Genomic DNA, 21,103 nt, shown 5'->3' with positions numbered 1-21,103 from the left:
AACGGAATTAGAAAAGAAGAGAGGGAAGCAGAGAGGAAAGAAAGCTCTTCCTGAAAAATATATGAGTTTTTTATCTACCAAATCACAGAAATTATTTTTCTTGTGGTTTACAAAGGTATTTCACACTTGATCTATGATTCAATTTCCACAGTATCCCTGTATGATATAGATTACTGTATAATATAGGTCATAAAACATGATTATTATAGTTATCTTAATTGCTTACTCTTATGCTAGATAAGTAGAATGGATTGTTCAAGTTCTTATGGCAAAAGATGAATAGGACTAACATTAAGACACACTCTCCTAACACAAAGTCATTTCTACCACACAGTATCTTACATGTGTAATAGAATTATTTTGAATTGAATATATTTTAAGTTAAAGACATTATGATGTTTGGAAACAGCATAGCAGTTGGTAAGTAATGTGTTTTAGGTGCTGGTGTACTAGACTGTATTACATTGTGATTATCAGTTTCCTCCTTCCCTTGGCTATCAGAAAACCTATCACAATATTAGCAATGGCTATTTCACATTACTGTACTTCCACTTATTTCCTTAGAAACTGAGGGATCTCTTTTGGTGTCATGTACTAAATGTGCACTTAACCACAGCTATATTATAGCTAACACCTATTGTCATAGCTACAGTGAATAATACATTAAAACACAAAGGAGGCCACAATTATTTGCTCACATTCTGCAAAGTCTGATTCAAAGACAACTACACTTAAGATCATAGTTATGCTTCTAATTTCATCTATATTTCCTCATCTCTTCTAGAGAGAGCCTATCTTCATCGTTTTTATATCTATACATGCATTAACCAGCATTGCTTCAACTCAGTTTTCTGAGAAACTCTCAAATGTTTTTTAAAATATGAGCTCTTTCCTTGACCCCAAACTTGAATGTTCTATTTAAACTGTCATTCTGATATCACACTAAGATTGTAAGTTCAGGAAGATAAGCCCCCTCCAATTTAGAGACAGGAGCCTTATCTCCAAATTTTTCCTTGTTTATCTAATATCTCCAAATCAAATAATTTTTTGTTGCCTATCTACTTTGATAACTTCTAAGTAGCTAAAATCATAGCTATATAAAGGTTGCAATGGGGAGAAAGCGGGAATGACACCCAGTACTTTGACTGAAGAAATTTAAGTTAGGACATAAAGAAACTGTGAACTTAGAAAAATAGTAAGAGGAAAACTTTTTTTTCAGAAAAATGTAAAAACAAAAACAAAGGAAAAACAGAAAAGAGGTAGAAGTTTGTGTTTGCTAGTCATATTTAACAATGCTGACCTGGTTAGCAGACATAGGAGGGATCTAAAATTTTTTTAAAATGGTCTACATGTGGCAATTCTACTCAAATTAATTGTGTGAATTTTCCCCTTGGCTTTGGCAGATCAGATTTATCTGAGATATGCCATGCCTTGGAAGGCTGTCATCATCATCTGTGGCAGTCAGATCTGCAGTGGTTCCATAGTTGGCAGCTCTTGGATTCTCACAGCTGCCCACTGTGTCAGGAACATGTAAGTTTGTGCCTGCCTCTTCCCATGTCCTATAATTCATCATCCCATAATTACATTGCTGGAAGTTTATCTGTCCAAATTCACTCCTATAATGCATGACCATCTCACTTATACAGATAACTTTTTTGTTTTAGGCTAAAAAGAAATTGCCTTACTGTGTTTGGCTTATTAGTACCTCTGTTAGTTATCTCCTCTGCAACCCCATTGTCTGTGGACTCTTTATTCATAGATTTCTGATTTCAATGAAGATGACCTAGGAACCTTGTGTATCATGACAAAAGCAATATTCTGGAAAGCCTGATGTAGGTTTAAGTTTCAGGTTTTCTAATGATTGTACTGTAATAAATCTTTGCCTATGCACACAGGAATCCTGAAGACACTGCTGTGATACTGGGCCTGAGGCACCCTGAGGCACCACTGAGAGTTGTGAAGGTGTCTACCATTCTACTGCATGACAGATTCTGGTTGGTGACTGAGGCAGCAAGAAATGTTCTGGAATTGCTACTCCTCCATGATGTCCAGACTCCCATTTGGCTCTTATCACTCTTGGGCTATCTGAGGAACCTGAATAGTTCAGAATCCTGGCTCTCTAGGCCACAAATTGTTGCACCAGGTCAGCGGTTATTTTTCTTATTAGCGTAGTAGTTCTAAAAAAATGAGGTTCATATTTTTAATATTATGATTCAAGGCATAAGTGTAGTCACATTTGTATACATTATTAATTATAAGATATTTAATCCACATCAGAGACCCACTAGGAGATTTGTTTTTGTTTTATGAGATGATGGTTCTGATGATGACTTCACAGGATTTTAGATCTAACAAAAATTATATGAGGAACTTTCTCTGTACAGTCTAGATTTGTAAAGCAAGGTAGAGATGATTTCCTTCCCAACTCTTTTCTCACTTCGGTACAAAGGAAAAAGAAGGGTTTTGTATTGTTTTGTTTCATTTTTACCTCTTTATGAAAATGTAGCTTGACTTGGAATTTTGAATTTCAAAAGTAAAAATTGACTTGTTAATTTTGCAGAGTAGAATTTAAAATGTTATTAAAAAGTGACAAGTCTGTCTTCATTGACTCACCCTGGTAATTCCAGCAATTTGGGAGCTTAAACTAAGAGGACACTTTGAGTCCAGGAATTTGATACCAGCTTGAGCAATATAGCAGGACTTCATCACTAAACATGTAAACAAAAACAAAGCCTGGTTGATGTTGCACACAGGTAGTCCCAGCTATGTGGGAGGCTGAGGCAGGACGATAGCTTGAGCCCAGAGGTTGAGGCTGCAGTAAGTGAAGATTGTGCCAATGCACTCCAGCCTGGGTGACCAAAGAAGAACTTGTCTCAAACAAACAAACAAACAAACAAACAAACAAACAAAGGCCAGACATGGTGGCTCACGCATGTAATCCCAGCACGTTGAGAAGCTGAGGTGGTAGATCACCTGAGGTCAGGTGTTCAAGACCAATCTGACCATCATGGGGAAACACCATCTCTATTAAAAATACAAAATTAGCCAGGAGTTGTGGTGTGTGCCTGTAATCCCAGCTACTCAAGAGACTGATGCAGGAGAACTGCTTGAATCCTGGAGGCAGAGGTTGCAGTGAGCTGAGATCATGCCGCTGTACTCCAGCCTGGGTGACAGAGCGAAACTCTACCTTAAAAAAGAAAAGAAAAGTGACCAAAAAGATAATGAAATAGAAAAACTGTGTGATGTAAAATGTTAATGGTGATGAAGTGAACTGAATTTCTGTGTAAAAGTTATAGATACAAGTTTAAAGTAATGACGAGACAGAAGTGATGAGACAAATCGTAGTCTTATCTTAATACTTAGGGTTTAAATTTAACATATATTCTTAAGGATATAGTCCATTTGTCTTTCTAGGAGGGACCAATGACAATCCAGAAATGTTAGGCTCAAGTGATGAAAGCTTCCAGCTGTGCCCACCTGTACCCTGACATAGGCAGTTCCATTGTTTGCTTCATTACTCAGGACAAAAACTCTGATGAAATTGTGGTACACCGTCAATTTTTTTTCTTACTAAATGATAGAAACTATAACTTTGTTCCTGTACAAAGGGGTATACTGCATATGCCTAAATGATAAATATAAGTGAATCATTGATCAGTAGGAAACCATTTTAAAATTCTTTAATTACAGAACAAAGTCCCTGAAAAAATTCTGTTTTTAATCTCTGAGTTTTCTTACATACAATTTCAATCTCTAGCCATACTGAATAGCTATTATGCTGCTGTACACACAAATTAGACATTCTATATTATTCTCTTATTCTAATAATAGTATCTTTACACCTCAGAGTTTAAAACGAGTCTCACCTTTTTCTATTTCCCCAATTAAAATAACTTTTTAACGTTTAATCTTCAGTGATTTTTTGTAGTAATATTTTTGAAGGTATTTGATCAGGATGATTTATTATGCACTTATCTGATGTCTCCTTTTCTTCTGAATACATGTTTTAATATCTACTTATTAAATCTATGATTAATAATTTGGAATAGGGATTTAAATCCAAATTCTATGTTGGAATTTACAGGAGTCAGTGAGCCTACGAAAAGCATTTATGTGTGGACCAATACCTGACAATGGCAGTTGGAGACATATAGGCTTCAATAGTCTCAAAGCCCCTAGCTAGTACAGTGAGTCCACACTTCTCCTGGATCTTATCTATTCAGCAAAAGAAGGCCACCCAATAAATCAGGCCCTTGCACCTTGGGTAGAAACTCCTAAGTCCTCTAGTCTCCTTAAACAGCCAACCACACTGCCACTTTCCTCAATAATAATTACTGCAGCCCAAGGACTTTGGTAGCCTAGTAACTATAACTACTGATGCCACAGTCTGCTCACAGTATGATAAAACACCAGAGCATCAACGAGGAAAATCTTGACTTAGCCTTTCAAAATCTATCTAAATATACCTTCAATAAAGATGGCTTTTCTTCATAACAACTGCTTTCTACCTACTTCCTGAACTAATGCATGGCCTTGGATTGTTTTTATTCCTGAAAATGATTCAAAAGTTCATATTTAACATGAACGTGAATGCAGGATTTTATTTATCAGCAAAAAAAAATTTCAAAATGATGCGAAAATACAAATGTGGAATTGTATTTGTGAACTTTATTAGCCTTTCAAATTATATTTTCATCCCAACTAACTCACACAATTTTTTGTAACTATCTGCATATTCTCCTCAGGTGGGGGAAAAACAGTACCAGAGTTCTTGAAGAATTTATGAAAAAGAAAATGACAATGCTATACAAGGGTTAACCTATTCACAATACTGTATTTAGTGAATGAAAACATTACTTTTAAAATCCTACTTAAGTATTGAGTAAATAAATAAAGCATATTATTTCAATAACTCTAAAATACGTGTTCACGAAGACAATACAACAAGGGTTAAAAATACATAAACAAACAAATGAGGCTGGGCATCGTGGCTTGCACCTGTAAGCCCAGCATTTTAAGAGGCTAAGGCGGGCAGATCGCTTGAGGTCAGGAGTTTGAGACCAGCGTGGCAAATATGGTGAAACCTCATGTCAACTAAAGATACAAAAATCAGCTGGACATGGTGGCATGCACCTGTAATCACACCTCCTTGGGAAGGCTGAGGCAGGGGAATCGCTTGAAGCTGGGAGGCTAAAGTTGAGGTGAGCTGAGATCATGCCACTTCCCTCCTGCCTGGGTTACAGAGCCAGACTCTGTCTCAACACACACACACACACACACACACACACACACACACACACACACATCTCAAAAAATGGAAAAAAAAATCTGTACTAGAAAAAGAGCTCACAGGCAAACTCACATATCTAACAGGAAAAAAATGTCCTTTAAACAAAGATTGCACAAGAGGCAAATTAAAAAAAACAAATGTATCACCTTGCATATAAACTACAAATAATATACTGAAGAGAACCACAAGGGGAAAAAAATCAAAATTTGTAAGTATATACTCTAAAAGAAGCTGAAAGTCACTTAAAAATTTTCTGGATTCTATGTCTCTATATTGCAAAAATGATCATAAAATTTGCAGGAGCAGAACAATCAAAATCTATCTTAAAACTCAGTAAGCACTTCAAGTCTCACATGAGAATTGTAACAGAAAATGGATGTGTCTGCAGTATTTCCATACAAATCTGAACAAACACTATTTCTTCATACTCTTTGTTTCACTATTCTAAGAAAATAACCTCCATATTAATATTAGGTGATGCGACAAAGCAGGTCTTCATCATGATAAGCAACACTGGGTGTCCACACCAGTACCCAAGTGGGTCTTAATTCCCAGCCAGGTTCCCTCCCTGGGCACATACCAGAGGAGTCAGCCATTTTGCAGTCTCTTCACATTTCCTCCTCTGAGCCCGATGTGGTCCTCCAGATTCTCTGTGTAGTGGCCTCTCTTGTCTGGGTAGCAGGGAAGTGTGAGTGAAGATGGCAGAAAGGAGAAATCACGTCAGGGGAGCCTGGGTTCATCGTAACCGAAAATGATGGGCCTGGGAGAGCCATTCTGGGAGGACGCAGACCTAGACAGGCCTTGGGGGGACATCTGCATGGAGGGTGAGAGGGCCCTGGTTGAGCCCAAACTGAGCCCCAAGTGTTAGCCAGCCTCAGGGTGGGGAAGGGAGCCAGCAACAGATGATGAGCAAGTTATCCCTTGAGACTTGCTTCTCACCCACTGACCTTAGACACTTATGCCTCTTAGGTGACTTAAGGTGCCCTAATCCTGAAACGTGAGTGTTACAGTTCCCTGAAGGCCCTTTCTCCTTCAGTCCATGGATGGCCTGGGATTGCTCACTGCAGTCTCTTCCCTGAAGCTTGGGTTCTCCACGTGGGGCACAACTCCAAGAATCAAAGACCCCTCAGTCCAAAGCCTGAGACTGCTAACCTGACCTCCTCTCTGTTCCCTCTCTAATGGCCTCCCTCCCTCGGGAAGTACTGAAGGGGATTGAGCCACAGGCCCTGGCTGATGATCTGGGGGACTGAAGAAGCGGGTACAGGACAGGTCAGGTCATGGCTCAAAGCCAGTTCCCCAGAGGCCAAGGAATGACCAGCAAGGTTTTTCCCATGATGCCCCACCGTGGCACCCATCTCAGCAATCCTGCCGGGACCTGGGTAGCCAGGGGCAACCAACCAGCTGAAGAAGGTCAGATGTAGGTGTACTGCCTGCAGCTGGAGGCTTGACCTTCATGATCCCACAACCACTGGACTGCAGTGGAATGAGACACCCTGTTTCTTGGAGGAATAGGAATCAGGAAGGTTCATGCCAGACATACCCTCCCACACACAACCTCCCCTACCTTGCTGGGAGGCACTCCTTACCGAGGATGCCAATGCAGTACTCCTGAATGATCACTTCATTGTGGAAGTAAAGGCTGTGACAAAAGGAAACCTTCATCCTGATGCCAGTACCTGGGGTGGCTGTGTTCCTCCATCTACCTGGTCAAGAAGGAGAAACGGGATGGACTCAAAGGACCATTTCATGTAGCTGGACTGAAGTGGCCTGCTAGCTGGAGTGAAGCATGTGTTTCCCCTTCTCAGCTGTCCTGCTTACACACCCCTGGGCCCCAGGGGGACCTCAGCCTCACCCAGGCACTGGACCACTCCCACAGATTCAGGCTCAGCAGCCTAACCTGCAAATCCATCATGTAGCTCAGCAGGACTTCATCATTTGTGACCCTGGTCCATATCTGGGCCCAAGTCTTGAGCACCGTGTGTTTCTGGGGTAAGCCTGCTGGACACAGGCACAGGGAGTAGGGGTAGTTCCATGGCTGGCATGGGCATACAGACTCCCCTTCCTCCAGGGACTTTCCCAGGAAAATGTGCCCTTTGACTTTCTGCAGTGCATAAAGGGTCCATTGTGCTCCTATTCTCTCTTGTGAGTGCTGTGCTTTGCTTCCTGTCCCTACTCTACGTGCTCTCAGGGCAACCGCGAGCAAGCTGCCCTCCTATCTGCAGAAGTCTGGCCTCTGCTCCCTTCATTGTTCCTCATCCCCTGACTCCTGGATGACCTCCAGTGCCTACCAGCGGGCTCCCCCCAACCCTGCTCCTGGGACCTAGGCGCCCACCCCCTGCTGCCAGCCATCCCAAATTGGCAGCTGCAAAGACATGGCTCTGGCCCGGAAACTGGGGATGCCCTGTGGCTTGAGGCATTTACAGAGCCCAGCTGCAAATGATGGACCTCCAGCGAGTCCATTGCGGGCCGGGGCATACTGGGGCCAGGGCCCGGCTCTGCCCAGTGGTCCTCCTGCTGCTGCTCCACGTCGGCCTCCTCCTTGGCCACCACTTCCACTTCTGCTGTGATGTCATCTCCCAGAAGCACACCTCTTCCCCCCCAGGCCGCCCTCTCCTGCAGAGCCTCCAGACTTAACACGGTGCCCTCCTAGGGCTCCCACAGACCAAGGTCTGAGCCGTCCACCTCACGCCCCTGGCACCCCTAGACTCTGGGGGCCGCTCCCCGAGAGGCCCGGGGGCCTCGCCTAGCTGAGAATCACGGTCTCACAGCCTACGTGGACCCAGGGTTCCTGGGGAGTCCCGCAGGGCCCACAGTCCGCCGCAGTCACCATGAGGTCCAGATTCCCTGCATGGTTAGCTGCATACAGGAGCCATAGGCAGAGGCCCTGGACTTCCGGAGCCCCGCTGGCAGGCACCGTGGCCGGTGGGTGCTGCGCTCACAGCAGCCTCTGCGCCACCAAGGCAGTGAACACAGGTCATTGGATGGGCGACCACGGCAGCTTGTCTCTGGTGTGCCCAGGGCATAGGACAAGAGATCCTTTGGAATACCCCTGGGAGTGCAACATCCTAGGGAGGATGCATGGAACTTGGAGTCTGTATTTCCCTAGATCTGAAAGAGTCCTTGTGGGGTTTTGAATTCCGGTGCTGACGAATTCCACCCCAGGAAGGTGCCAGATGACTTTCCTCCCAGATGCCCCCTCGGCCCCACTCCCCGAAAACCACCGCCGCTGCCCTTGCCCCAGCAGGCAGGACTAGACCCTCTCTCTTCCCTCTGGATCTCCAATATTCAGTACCATCAGCCTGGCCTGCCTAATGAAGTGAGATGTTTCATGTGTTCCCTGTAAGTCAATGGCTTGCGGCACTCAGGATGCCAGTTAGGGTGTAGGCCTTCCATGTCACAATTCCAAAGGGCTCACAGTCCGCGTGTGCCTGAACCCACCACCACCTTGCACAAGAATCTTCTCAGAGGAGGATTATCGTGGGAGGATGGAGCTGCGGGCCACCCAGGGGAGGGGCTCCTCAGGAGACGCCTACGGCTCTTGCAATAATTGGCAGATGCCCACCGCCTTCGCAATGATTGGCTGGAGGTAGGCGTGATTTCCGGGCATGGCTTCCCACTCAGGCCAGCTGCAGGAGTCTTTCCTGCAGTTGGCCCTGTGGTGTCCCGAAGCCGGATGCATACCACCTGAGTGACGGGAGACCCTGAGGCTGTTTGTCCTACTGAAAAGCACCTGTATTTTCTGTTTCTCTGGACAGGTTGGTCTCTCGGCAAGGATAGAAAGCAAAGGTTTGGGATTTTGTCTATAAAAGCGACTGGGCTTTCTATATGTGGGCTTGAATTACGGGAGGAGACAGTGGGGAGAGAACTCCTTAGTGCTCTAAAGAAACTCATTTTTGTTAAACTCTTTGATTTTTCTTGAAGATTCTACCTTTAACTGTCGGACATATCTGACATGTGGGCAAGTTCTGGGAGATGGTGCTAAGGTGCCATTGTTTTCATGCGCACTTTTTATTAAAGCAGTTTTTCTCTGTGAATGTCGTCATAATTCAAAATACAGGCAATATACTTAACCACTGCGATTAAAAACCCGTACTTTACTCAGCACATGTCACATATGTGATTTCCTTGGCGGGAATTATCAAATTTTGACGTATTTTAGTGTATGTAGAAGTCTGGGGCCATAAATAACCTCGGTTTAAATTTGCCTCTGTAAAGCCTGTAATTGTCTCCTTCCTTGTATGACAGTATTTGAAACATGTTTCATGTATCTGTGGCACCTAAGTAATTTAAACAGAATAAGTGGGTGTAATGGAGTGGAGTTGGATAGACTTAAACGAAAACAAAATAAATCTGCTTGTTATTCTCCTATCTTGACACACTGATTTACTCTTGTAATCCTAGCATTTTGGGAAGTGCAGGTAGGAGGATGGCTTGAGGTCGGGAGTTGGAGACCAGCCTGAATAACATAATGGGCTCCTTTACTCTATTGCCATTTGCGCACCAGGGACCGGTTAGTGGAAGACAATTTTTCCTCAGACAAGTGTTGCCCAGCGGAAGAAGGCAGTGAGATGGACACGTTTAGGGGTACGGGCTGGCGGCAGGGCCCCGAGGGGCACGTGGTGGGGCGGGGCTTCTGGTGGGAGAGGTGTGAGAGGGGGCAGGTGGGGCAGTGGGGCTGTCACCGGGACAGGGTGGGGCAGGAGGGGTGGGGGGCGGCTAGGGAGGTTTCCGGGTGAAACTGGGCCACCTCAGGTCATCCTCAGGCGTTACATTCTCCACAAACAGGTATTACAGGTTATCCTCAGGCATTACATTCAGGCCACAGACAGGTATAACGTGAAGGCCAGTGTTTGGGGATCCTTGATCTATTATATATTTCAAATCACTAAAAGATGGTAAAATACTTAAAATGATCTCCCCCTAGAACATTTTAATTAGCTTGATTTAATCTTTCATACAAATATCACGCTGGGTGTGGTGGTTCACACTTGAAATCCCATCACTTTGGTAGTCCCAGGCCAGTGGATTGCTTGAGCCCAGGAGTTGGAGACCAGTTTGGGCAATATAAGGAAAACCATGTCTATTTAAAAACAAACAAACAAACAAACAAAAAAACACACACACACACACAAATTGCCCAGCCAGCTACTTGGGAAGCTGAAACGTGGGAGGATCAGTTGAGTCTGGGTGGAGGAGGCTGTAGTGAGCAGTGCACTTTAGCAACAGGAGATATACATCTCAAGAAAAAAAAATACACAAAACATCACACCATACCTCATAAATATATAGTTTTCAAATAAAATTATTTAACTGGGAACATCCTTCATATTGCAACTTAGGAAAATTACAGTAGCTTTTCTTATCTAATTTTTAGAAATTAGATTTTGTCACCTACATAATAAAATGCAGCATTTGTCCATGAAGTCAGTGCCCCTTTTGCTCTGTATGTTATGAATTTTACATATTTAAAGTAAGAAATACTAAAAAGATGTTAGCCTCTGGAAGGGACTTTTCCTTGAATTTTCAACACAGTATGTAATAAAATTTTATCTTTTTAGTTTGTTTATTTTTATCTAATATAGTTTTTTTTTTAACCATTGACAGCACAATGGTAGAAGCAGATTGTCATGGCAAGCTTTTCATTGGTGGCCTCAATAGAGAAGCCAATGAAAAGATGCTTAAAGAAGTATTTGCAAAACATGGTCCCCTTTTAGAAGGTAACTCTTAAAGCCATGTGTTTTGTGTGTGTGCGTGTCTCTGTTTGTGTGTATTTTTGTATGTATATTTCAATATGTTATTTAAAATATGTAGGTTATATATGTATTTTAAAATATGTATTTTTCAAAGTTCATTGTACACATACATTAAAAGGCCTTGTCATTTGTAAACTCTTATTTTGAAGTATCTATCTGATATTTGGAAAATTCTCATAGCAGCAGGTGAAGGGTAAGAATCACTTACTACTTAGAAAGGAAAATGAGGAAAAGTAAATGTGTTATGGAGTTAGGGAACAAACTGGAATAAAATAGGCTGACTATAGGGGTGACTTAGTATTAAGAATCATAGTAGTGATGTGAAATGCAGTTATTTTTTGGTTTGATGTAACTTTCAGATGGTTAGTACCTTGGTGAGTCCATTCTATAAATGTAAAATGTTTTTATGTATTTTAATTCTTTTGATAAAAGGTCGAACCAGTAAGTCCAGAGATTTTGCAGTCATTATTTTTGAGAATGCTGCAGATGCTAAGAATGCTGCCAGAGATATGAATGGAAAGGTAAGAGTCCCTTATTAATAATACTCTAACCCTGGTTTTCAGTTAACAGTATTTCTAGGTCTTTTTAGTATTACTAAAGTGTTGAAGATAGTAGAGTGCCATATGGACTGAAATGCTTTAGCCATCGTCTTCTTTGTGCCATATACCTGAAAGTGTAGTTGGAAGGGTGCTGCAATTAACATTACATAAATTAATATATGGTAACTTTTTTTCTATTTTTGTATTTCAATATGGGTGTAAATAGATTTTCAAAGGTTTCCAAGAGCATTAAAACCTAGAAGGAACCCTCCTCTAAATGAAAGGACTAAGTCAACATTTTTAAAATGCTATCAATGGAATTACTTCCAATTCTTGGAAATACTTCTATAGCATATACAAACTGTGGATAGACATCTAGACAGACTCACAGGAAGGAAAGATTCTCTCCCATTTTCTGGAAATATATTCTTGAGAAAGTACATTTAAATAAGACCTTTACATTTAAGGATGTGTTAAGTACTTGAAAATAGAAAACAATATCAGAACATTGAAGTTGGACAACAGAAGAAGTAACTGGCATTTTTTGCCCCATCCTTGCTCTTTTCTCCTAAGGATGTTTTTTTCCTGTCACCAGAGTGATTTATGTAACATGAATACCTAATTGCTCATTTTCCCAATGTGTTTGAGAACGTGTTTTGATCAAACCAATGGTCTCTTGTCCAATTGAGTCTTAAATCTAGGGATTGTGTGTTTACTAAAGCTTTAAAATTTTATGTAATTCTATTAACTATGGAAGTCCTTTACGTTCTAGTCAAGATCATTCCATTCTGGGCCCTTTAGAGCTTTTCTGCTTTCTAACATTATCCAAATCTGTTTATTCTGCTTTATAACATTATCCAAATCTGTTTTTAGCTCCTGTCACTCTTTATGCTACCCCTAAAATGCTTTTTTGGACTTTTTGACAATTATTCTTTCCTATGTATGTCTCAGAAATAACAATTCATCCTTCAAAAACAACTTCAATTTTCTATTTTCTTCCTCGTTGCAAATCGTAGATATTTTATACTCACTGTACCATGTATTAATCTATTGATGGTTAAATTGTCTACAGTGTATATTTAAGGCTTCCTAGTTGCTTTTATTTTTGTTGCATCTAGTAGAGTTGCTGACACATAGCAGAAAGTACATTTTTATTCACTCTTATAAATTAGTATTTTAAGCTGTGGTAGAAACCCAGAGTAAATTTGTGGTAGTTGTGGAGATAATTTTTACTTACATATAGTAATCTATGATAATTTCCTTTTCCCCCCTAGTTTTCAAGCACAAGAGCAGGTAATTTGTATAGATTTTTTGCTTGTTTGGTTTTTTTGTTTTTTAAGATGGAGTCTCACAGTGTTGCCAGGCTGGATTGCAGTGGGATGATCTCGGCTCACTGCTACCTCCCCCTCCCGGGTTCAAGCAATTCTCCACCTCAGCCTCCCAAGTAGCAGGGACTACAGGCACATGCCACCACGCCCAGCTAATTTTTGCAGTTTTAGTAGAGACTGGGTTTCACCCAGTTGGCCAGGATGATCTCTATCTCTTCACCTCATGATCCACCCACCTTGGCCTCCCAAAGTGTTAGGATTACAGGCATGAGCCTCCGCGCCCAGCCAACGTTATTTCTGAGTTACTTCATCTCACATATTTTATTGTGTAAACATAAATATGAAGTTATATGCACATAAATGTTAAGACGGCCAACAAAGGAGGTTCTTAGGGTTATCAGGGGCAATTAACAGTTTAAGGAATTTTGACTGACTTTGAAACACTGGGAAGGAAGCAGCCATGCGCAAATCTGGGGAAAATATTTTGGTCCCAGAAATAACAACAGAAGTTTCAAGGTAGGAACAACTGGCGATGTGGCTGCAAGGGGTCTTGTAAGGGATTTAAGATCTTCCCCCAAATAACAAAAAAAAATGTAATTTTAAAATAGAGTTATTTATTATCTGAACTGTTTTCAAAAATTACTTTGGCCTATAGAAAAGATTATACTGAAAAAATGTTATTGTGAAATTAATTAGCACATTTAAGCATTTCTGAGAAACAACATGAAGTACTATATTAAGAGTCATTTTTTAGGGGCACGTCTAAGGCAAAATAAGAAATGAATAAGGCAAGAAACCTTAATGAGATCAAACAAGGATCACATTTACAGAAACGTTTCTAGAGTAAATATAGAATTATAAATCATATGGGGACATTTTATGTAAGTGTTAGCAGATCAAACAAGAAACAACTCATAATGACTAATGTGACTAATCATTTGGAATAAGTAACCTCATTTTTTTAAATGACACAAGTTTCATTGGGACACTGAAACTTTTAAATCAGTGATGTGAATACAAAGATGAAGTGGATTATCTATTGTAAAAAAAAAAAGACACGCCACATTCTTCCATAGAATGTGTGATGGGTTAATCTTTTTTGTTTGAGGTGTTTTTTTTTTAATAATTGAGGAGTTTTCAAGGAATTTGAATAATAGAATTTGTGTTTGATCCCTTAATGGAAGGCATGTGTTAGTAAGTGTCTCAAATTTAGTATTGTGAAAGACGTGTTCATTTTAGGAGAAAAAAAAATTTGCTTTGGGAGAAAATATCTAGAATTGAACTACAGTTGATGTAAAAATGTTTGTAAAATGTGCTTAGGTTTAATCTTGCCAATGTTATTGATAGTACTCTTAATACTTTTAGTCGTTGGATGGAAAAGAAATAAAAGTAGAATAAGCAAAGAAACCATCTTTTCAAAGTGGTGGTAGGCGGAGACCACCAGCTTCTTCGAGAAATAGAAGTCCTTCAGGAAGTCTGAGATCTGCAAGATGAAGTAGTGGAGGAACAAGAGGGTGGCTTCCCTCACATGAAGGACACTTGGGTAATGTTTTAAAATATAAAGATGGAACCATAGGACTGAAAGAAAATAAGTTTGAAGATATCAAAATTTCCCAATTTTATTTATTTTGGGAAATTTACTTATTGGTAAGAAGTAATTTTCTTATTGATGAGAAAATTAACTTATTGATAAGAAGCAATATTATTTCTAAGTACTAAAGGTGTATCATAAGAATGATTGCACTAATATCTAAAATTTGTTTTAAAATTGTAATAACTTTGCATTGAAATGACACAGATTTCAAACTGAATTGAGTTTATGAATGCTGATTGCCTGTACTCAACAGGTTTTCTGAAGAACTCATTTATATTCATTATACTTCATAGAGTTTTCTACTTTGGGGCCCAGAACTTCATATCAGTTGTATTATCAAAATACAACGGAATATTTAAAACTTTCCAACAGGAAAAAAAGTAATTCAGTACTTAGGATTGATTTTCCAATATTTGTTTTTTTTGTGTATACATGTGCAAACATGTATGCAAATCTATTGCTTTGTAATTTTCATATGGAGAGTTTGTACATTGGCCTGCCATAAAGCATTTTCAATTTAAGAAACGTAGAACTTTAATTTCTAAAAAAAAGTCTGTGACTCTGGAAAGGACAAAACACCACTGCTTCACAGATATGTATGTATCTTTCTTGCTGGAAGGTGAGTCACTGAAAATGGTATTTATGAGTGATTTACACAGTAGAAATGAGGGGTCAATTTCTACATAAAAAAGAAAAACAAACCATGTATTTAAAATATATATATATTGGATGGGGGTGGGCGCACTTGGGGAGTATGGGGCGGGTGGACCACGAGGTCAGGAGTTCCAGACCAGCCTGGCAAACATGGTGCAAACTGTCTGTCCTAAAAATACAAAAAATTAGCTTGGCATGGTGGCACATACCTCTAATCTTAGCTACTCAGGAGGCTGAGGCAGGAGAATCACTGGAACCTGGGAGGCAGAAGCTGCAGTGAGCTGACATAATGCCATTGTACTCCCACCTGGGCAATAGGGCAAGAGTCCATCTCAATCAATCGATCAATCAATCAACCTATTGGTTAACTTATATTATCTATTAACCAACCTTCAAAAATCTATCTTTAATTTTGTGTTTTAATGACCAGATGTGTAATTAATTGGAGATGTGTTTTTAAAGTTGAAATTGCAGTGTTTGCTGCATTTTACGATGCATAGCTTCATGGTTATTTTGTCTCCATTGATCTTGAGGGTGAGATTCAATAATACTGTGCCATGTATGAGAATGTGTGTATTCTAACCTGTAACACCACCTGGTAATTGGCATATGTCTACAGATTTGTAGATATATAAAATATTTTTATATTATTTAATAAGCAATTCTTAAAGATTATTAAAATTTAGCATAGTCTAATCTGAAAATTAGTGTTTCACAAGGGAATTGTAAGAATTCTATACTATGTTAACAAATTTTAGAGATAATATATTTTCCTGATGTGTCACCTTTTGATATTGTAAATATTTGAGTTTCTTTGAATGGAATTTAGTTTATCTTTTTGATATGCTTTGAAAATTTTTCCTCATAATAGAATGATATAAACAGTCATTTATCATTTTTTAATATTTTTTCTTTATGTATATTATACTTAGATATTTTACTGATAGATTTCTGCTCCCTGTTCACTGCCCATTTTTCCCACATCTCTCTCTCCCACCAATATATTATAATTCTTGAGTTTCCTTCTAGATTTTCTAAACAGACTTTTATTGCTTGAATTGTACTAATTTCATATAGAAATGTTAATTTTATTAGTTTAGACAAATGTGAATTTGTAACATTATAATATGTAGAAAAACAACAAAACTTAGCCATTCAAGAAACAGTGATGCTAGTTAACTAAAATGATTTTGTTTGAAATACAGATGATGGTGGATACGCTCTTGATCTCAACACGAGTTCTTCTAGGGGAGCTATTCCAATTAAAAGAGGTCCATCTTCACGAAGTGAATGTCCTCCTCCTAAAACATCTGCTCCTTCTTCTGTGGCAAGAAGCAATAGTTGGATGGGAGGCCAAGGTAAATGCTACCTGATAAAAGACCATATTTTTTGTATAACTAAAAATGAGCTATTTTAACTTGATTCTTAAATTTAAGTTCATTGAACAAAAGAGAAGTGACACATCATTGGGCATAATTACTGATCGATAGCTTTTATTATACTTTCTATCTCACTAGGTACACTCAGATTTATGTTGAAGAAATACTCGAGCTTCTCACTGCAGTTCAAAGAAGTGATTAGAGTGAGGCCAACATTCCTCTTAATCCTGTGTTTGCTAGATAATTCCCCTTAATTTTTCTAAAAGTCCCTAGCAGTATTCTTTGATGATAGCCTTCTTCTTCTAATGAATTCTTTCATTTCCTAGGTCCCCTGGTAGTGGTCCCCTGGCGGGCCAAGTGAAAAATTGCTTGTTCAGTTTCTTTATTGGGTTGGAGTCTTGCTCTTACAAGGTCAGAGTGCATTGGTGAAATGATGGCTTACTACAGCCTCAAATTCCTGGGCTCAAACAATTCTCCTGTTTCAGCCTCCTGAGTTGCTGCAACTACAGGCATGCACCACCACACCTAGCTAAATTTTTTTCCTGTATTTTTGTAGACAGAGGATGTCACTACATTGTCAAAACTGACATTAAAGCCAGGGGCTCAAGCAGTCCAGCTGTCTCAGCCTTCCACACTGGCTCGCACTGTGAGCCGCTGAGCCTGACCATCCAGCTTCTGAGACCTCAATAATGTTTATGTGCAAGGCATTCTTACTGCTTCTATGAAGATTCAAAAGAACTACAAGAGCATTTAGCAGAAAAGGAGTCACTGGGCTTACCTATTATTTAAAAATAAAATCAAGTCTTGAAAGGTAGACATGAAGGAGTCCAATATTCTTAAATTGAGTGGATATCACAGAAGTGCAGAGGTGTGAAATATAAGGTCATGTAAATCAATAATTAAGATTATACCGGGATGTTTAAACATTAACACAAGATCCTTAGCGTAAGACTGGAAATTATTTGAGGAGAGAATTTAGACCTAAGCAACCTGAGGTGAGCAGTAGGATTGAATAGAAGTAATATTTTTGAGAAGGAGAATTGTTAAGATTGCAGACAGAACAGAAGAAAGGAAGACAGTAAATAAAAGTTCTTAGCAAAGAAGTTTAGGCAGAACAAATTAAAATTCTTACTTAGTCCTCCACCCTAATATGGAGGAAATTGAAAACTGCTGTTTTCAATTTTACATTTCATATGTAGAATATCGGTGAAATTAGATATGTGTTGACTTCAGCATACATAAGCCAACACATTTCCATTGGAAAATTAGCCAGTGAACATATCATAGGTGAAAGACTGACCTCTAAGGAATAGCACGTAAAGAGTATATTAAAGGAGAACATTTTCTATTTTTAAATAGCAACAATGTTGTAATGACCCCTTTAACAGGATTGCTTATTGCAGTAAAAGTAAATCTTGGCCATCATTAGAAAGTTTTCACTAGTACATTTCAATTTGTCAACATTTAAGGTAGAGCCAACCACTTAGAGATAAAGAAGACCTTTTATGTAAAAATTTAGCATCCAGTCATTCAAAGGTAGCATCATTTGTGTGTGTGAGGTGGATTGAACAACATAGGAAAATTTACCTTCTTCAGCTGAGAAGGGACAATGTATGTAAACTTAAAAATCTGTGAAGAGTTTTGTGGTTTTACATGTCTTCACTGTATCATTGGTAGTCATCAGTAATTCATATGAAAAGAAAAATAATAACTAACTAGTTATTTACCATTACAAATGAACTTTTACCTAAGAATTAATGTCTGTCTTCAGCTTTGTTAGAAGAACTGGCCTTGCAGTAGCCATGGGATTATCCAAAGCCATAAGAAATATTCACAGTGTCATGACTTTCTAGTAATTTAGGGAATGAAAAATGGAGTCATAGAAGAAATAATTTTTTGTTTGAGAGAAGAGAAAATAGTATTTCGGATTTGCTGTTCTTTCCATGTTTCATCATTTTAATATTAAAGGTCCCATATCACATGGAAGAGAGAATTATGGAGGTCCTCCATGCAGAGAGCCAATCTCTTCCTGGAGAAATGACCGTATGTCACCAAGAGATGATGGTTATTCAATTAAGGAAAGGTAAAGAAAAAAATTTTTAGAAGTTGATTTTTTTTGTTATGGTGATGAAATTCACATAATAAAATTAAATATTATAAGGTAAACAGTTAGGTGGCATTAAATACATTCTGTGTTGTGCAGCAGCTACCTCCGTCGAGTTCCAAAACATTTTTATGACTACAAACTAAAACTCCAGCTACCAGTTAAGCAGTCCCTTTCATTTTCTTCCTTCCCTCAGCTACTAGCAAACATCAGTCTTTGCTCTGCCTCTGAACTTACATGTTGTGGGCATTTAATGTTAATAGGCTCAAACACTACATGACTTTTTGTATCTGTCTCCTTTCCTTTTGTATCATGTCCCGAAGTTTCATTTACATCATAGCACTTAAATCCTTCCACAAGCGGTTAACCCGTTATTTTATTTGGGTTGTTTCTACCACAGTATTTCTATGCTCCAGTATTTGTTTGAGTACACTTATTCAATTCTGGGTATATATATAAGTGGAATTGCTTGGTTCTGTAATAATTATGTTTGTTTTCTTGAGGAAACGGCACATGTCTCCATAGTAGCTGCATCATTTTCCCTTCCAACTAGCATTGTATCAAGGTTCCAATTTATCTTCACCCTCTCAAACACTTGCTATTTCCTGCTTTTTATTGCCATTCTAGTGTGTGTGGGAAGTATGGTATCTTACTTTGGATTTGAAATGCTTTTTCTGAATCACCGATTATGAGTATCTGTTCCATGTGCTTTTTGGGCATTTGTCTGTTTTATTTGGAGAAATATCTATTTAGATGTTTGGCCTTTTAATTTTGTTTAAGTTGTAAGTTAGTTATGTTTTGGATACTAGAAGTTGAAATTTTAATATTTGTTGTTTAAACTTATGCCCACAGAAATCATCCACTTTCCCGAGAATCTAGGGATTATGCTCCACCGTCTAGAGACTATGCATACCATGATTATGGTCATTCTAGTCGGGATGAACATTTCTCTAGAGGATATAGGTATTATAACATTTCCTGGATTTGTCAAATAGAATTTTTAAATGGTTCATTCTGACATTAAGAATTTTTTTTTCAATTTAGTGATTGTGATGGCTGTGGTGAGGTGATGTTAGAGATCGTTCTGAACGTCCAAGTGGAAGTTCTTATAGAGATGCATTTCAGAGATATGGTAAGGGTCTGGGATGGATTTGTAAATTATAGAATTGTATTTAATAGACCAGATCGTTATTTTAATGAAATTCTAAGGAAAATTACGAAGGACAAATATAACATGTCTAAATATTGAGTATTCTTAACAGAAGAAAGCATAGGGAATGATATGAAGGTGAGAACTTCAGTTCACGTTCAGAAAATGTGACTCAACTTTTACTTTAGAATTAAATTTGTTAAGCTTCAAAATACTTCTCTTACACTTCTTACTAATAAAACCTTCTGATTATTGCAGGCATAATTAATATCCTGTCCGCAAAGACAGAGGAAAGTAGACATTTCCAAATAGTACTTTAACTTAATCATGCTTTAGTGATAGCAGTAATAATGTTTAAATATAGTCCGACATATTATTTTATCAACCCTGCAGGGACCTCTCATGGTGCACCATCTGCACGAGTGCCTCTGTTGTCTTATGGTGGAAGCAGCCACCATGATTATAACAATAAATGAGATAGATATGGCATAAGTCGGGAGAGTTACTCAAGGAGCTGTGGTGATTTTTATTCCCGTGATTGTGGGCACGTTGACAGAAAAGACCAAAGCAATCTACCTTCTCTGGATAGGGTACACCCTGCTCCTTGTGAAGCATGTGGTAGCTCAAGATATTTGTCATCTACAGGAGATGGTGGGGAAGGTCGATCTGACAAAAGAGCCTGAAGCAGATATTAAAGCAAGTATTCAAACAATAGTTATTGCATACTAAACCTTGTTTGCAAATTGAAAATTGACCTGTTATTTCTGCATTGTTACCTGCGTCTTACTAAAAGAAACATGTTTGTTTTGTGGAGAGAGGTAGATACTAACTTCCTCCATGAATTTTTTGAGGTATTCAAAGGAATTTTATTTCCAATAAATAAAGGGAATTTTATTTCCAAGTAATTTCATACTTACTAATGCTATTTGAAAACTATCTGTTTAGATGTAATATCTACATTAAAATTTTCAGAATAAAATTTTACATGTAATGCAAAATGCCTAATGTTTTTGCTCAGCTGCACATGCTTAAAAGCAAATTCAATAAGAGAGTAAATTGCATTGTTTGTTGAACATTTTCCTTTATTTCTTTGAACATAAATAGATACAAAATTAGGCATATGTTATGTCTCCCTTGTAAGCTGCACAAGTTTTCTAAATAGGCTGTTTCTCTTTAAAAACTTATAAGCTTACAATGTTTGAGTAGTCTTCAGAAAGACTACAAGACTGTCTGCCTCACCATATGTTTATCGTTTAGAGGAACAGTACAGGTCAAAGGAAATAATTAGATGTGGTTGATACTAAAATTTAAG

The 21,103-nt window shown here is 38.8% G+C and overlaps 1 pseudogene; it reads left to right on the top strand.

The window, feature by feature from the left end:
- The first annotated feature begins 10,898 nt into the window (after positions 1-10,898).
- Positions 10,899-20,283, top strand: LOC129530217 (RNA-binding motif protein, Y chromosome, family 1 member A1-like; annotated as a pseudogene).
- The last annotated feature ends 820 nt before the right edge of the window (positions 20,284-21,103 follow it).

The sequence above is a fragment of the Gorilla gorilla genome, chromosome Y (genome assembly GCF_029281585.2).
Source record: "Gorilla gorilla gorilla isolate KB3781 chromosome Y, NHGRI_mGorGor1-v2.1_pri, whole genome shotgun sequence".
Lineage (NCBI taxonomy): Eukaryota > Metazoa > Chordata > Mammalia > Primates > Hominidae > Gorilla > Gorilla gorilla.
The sequence above is the reverse complement of the archived record's forward strand: the minus strand, read 5'-3'. Positions and strand labels throughout refer to the sequence as shown.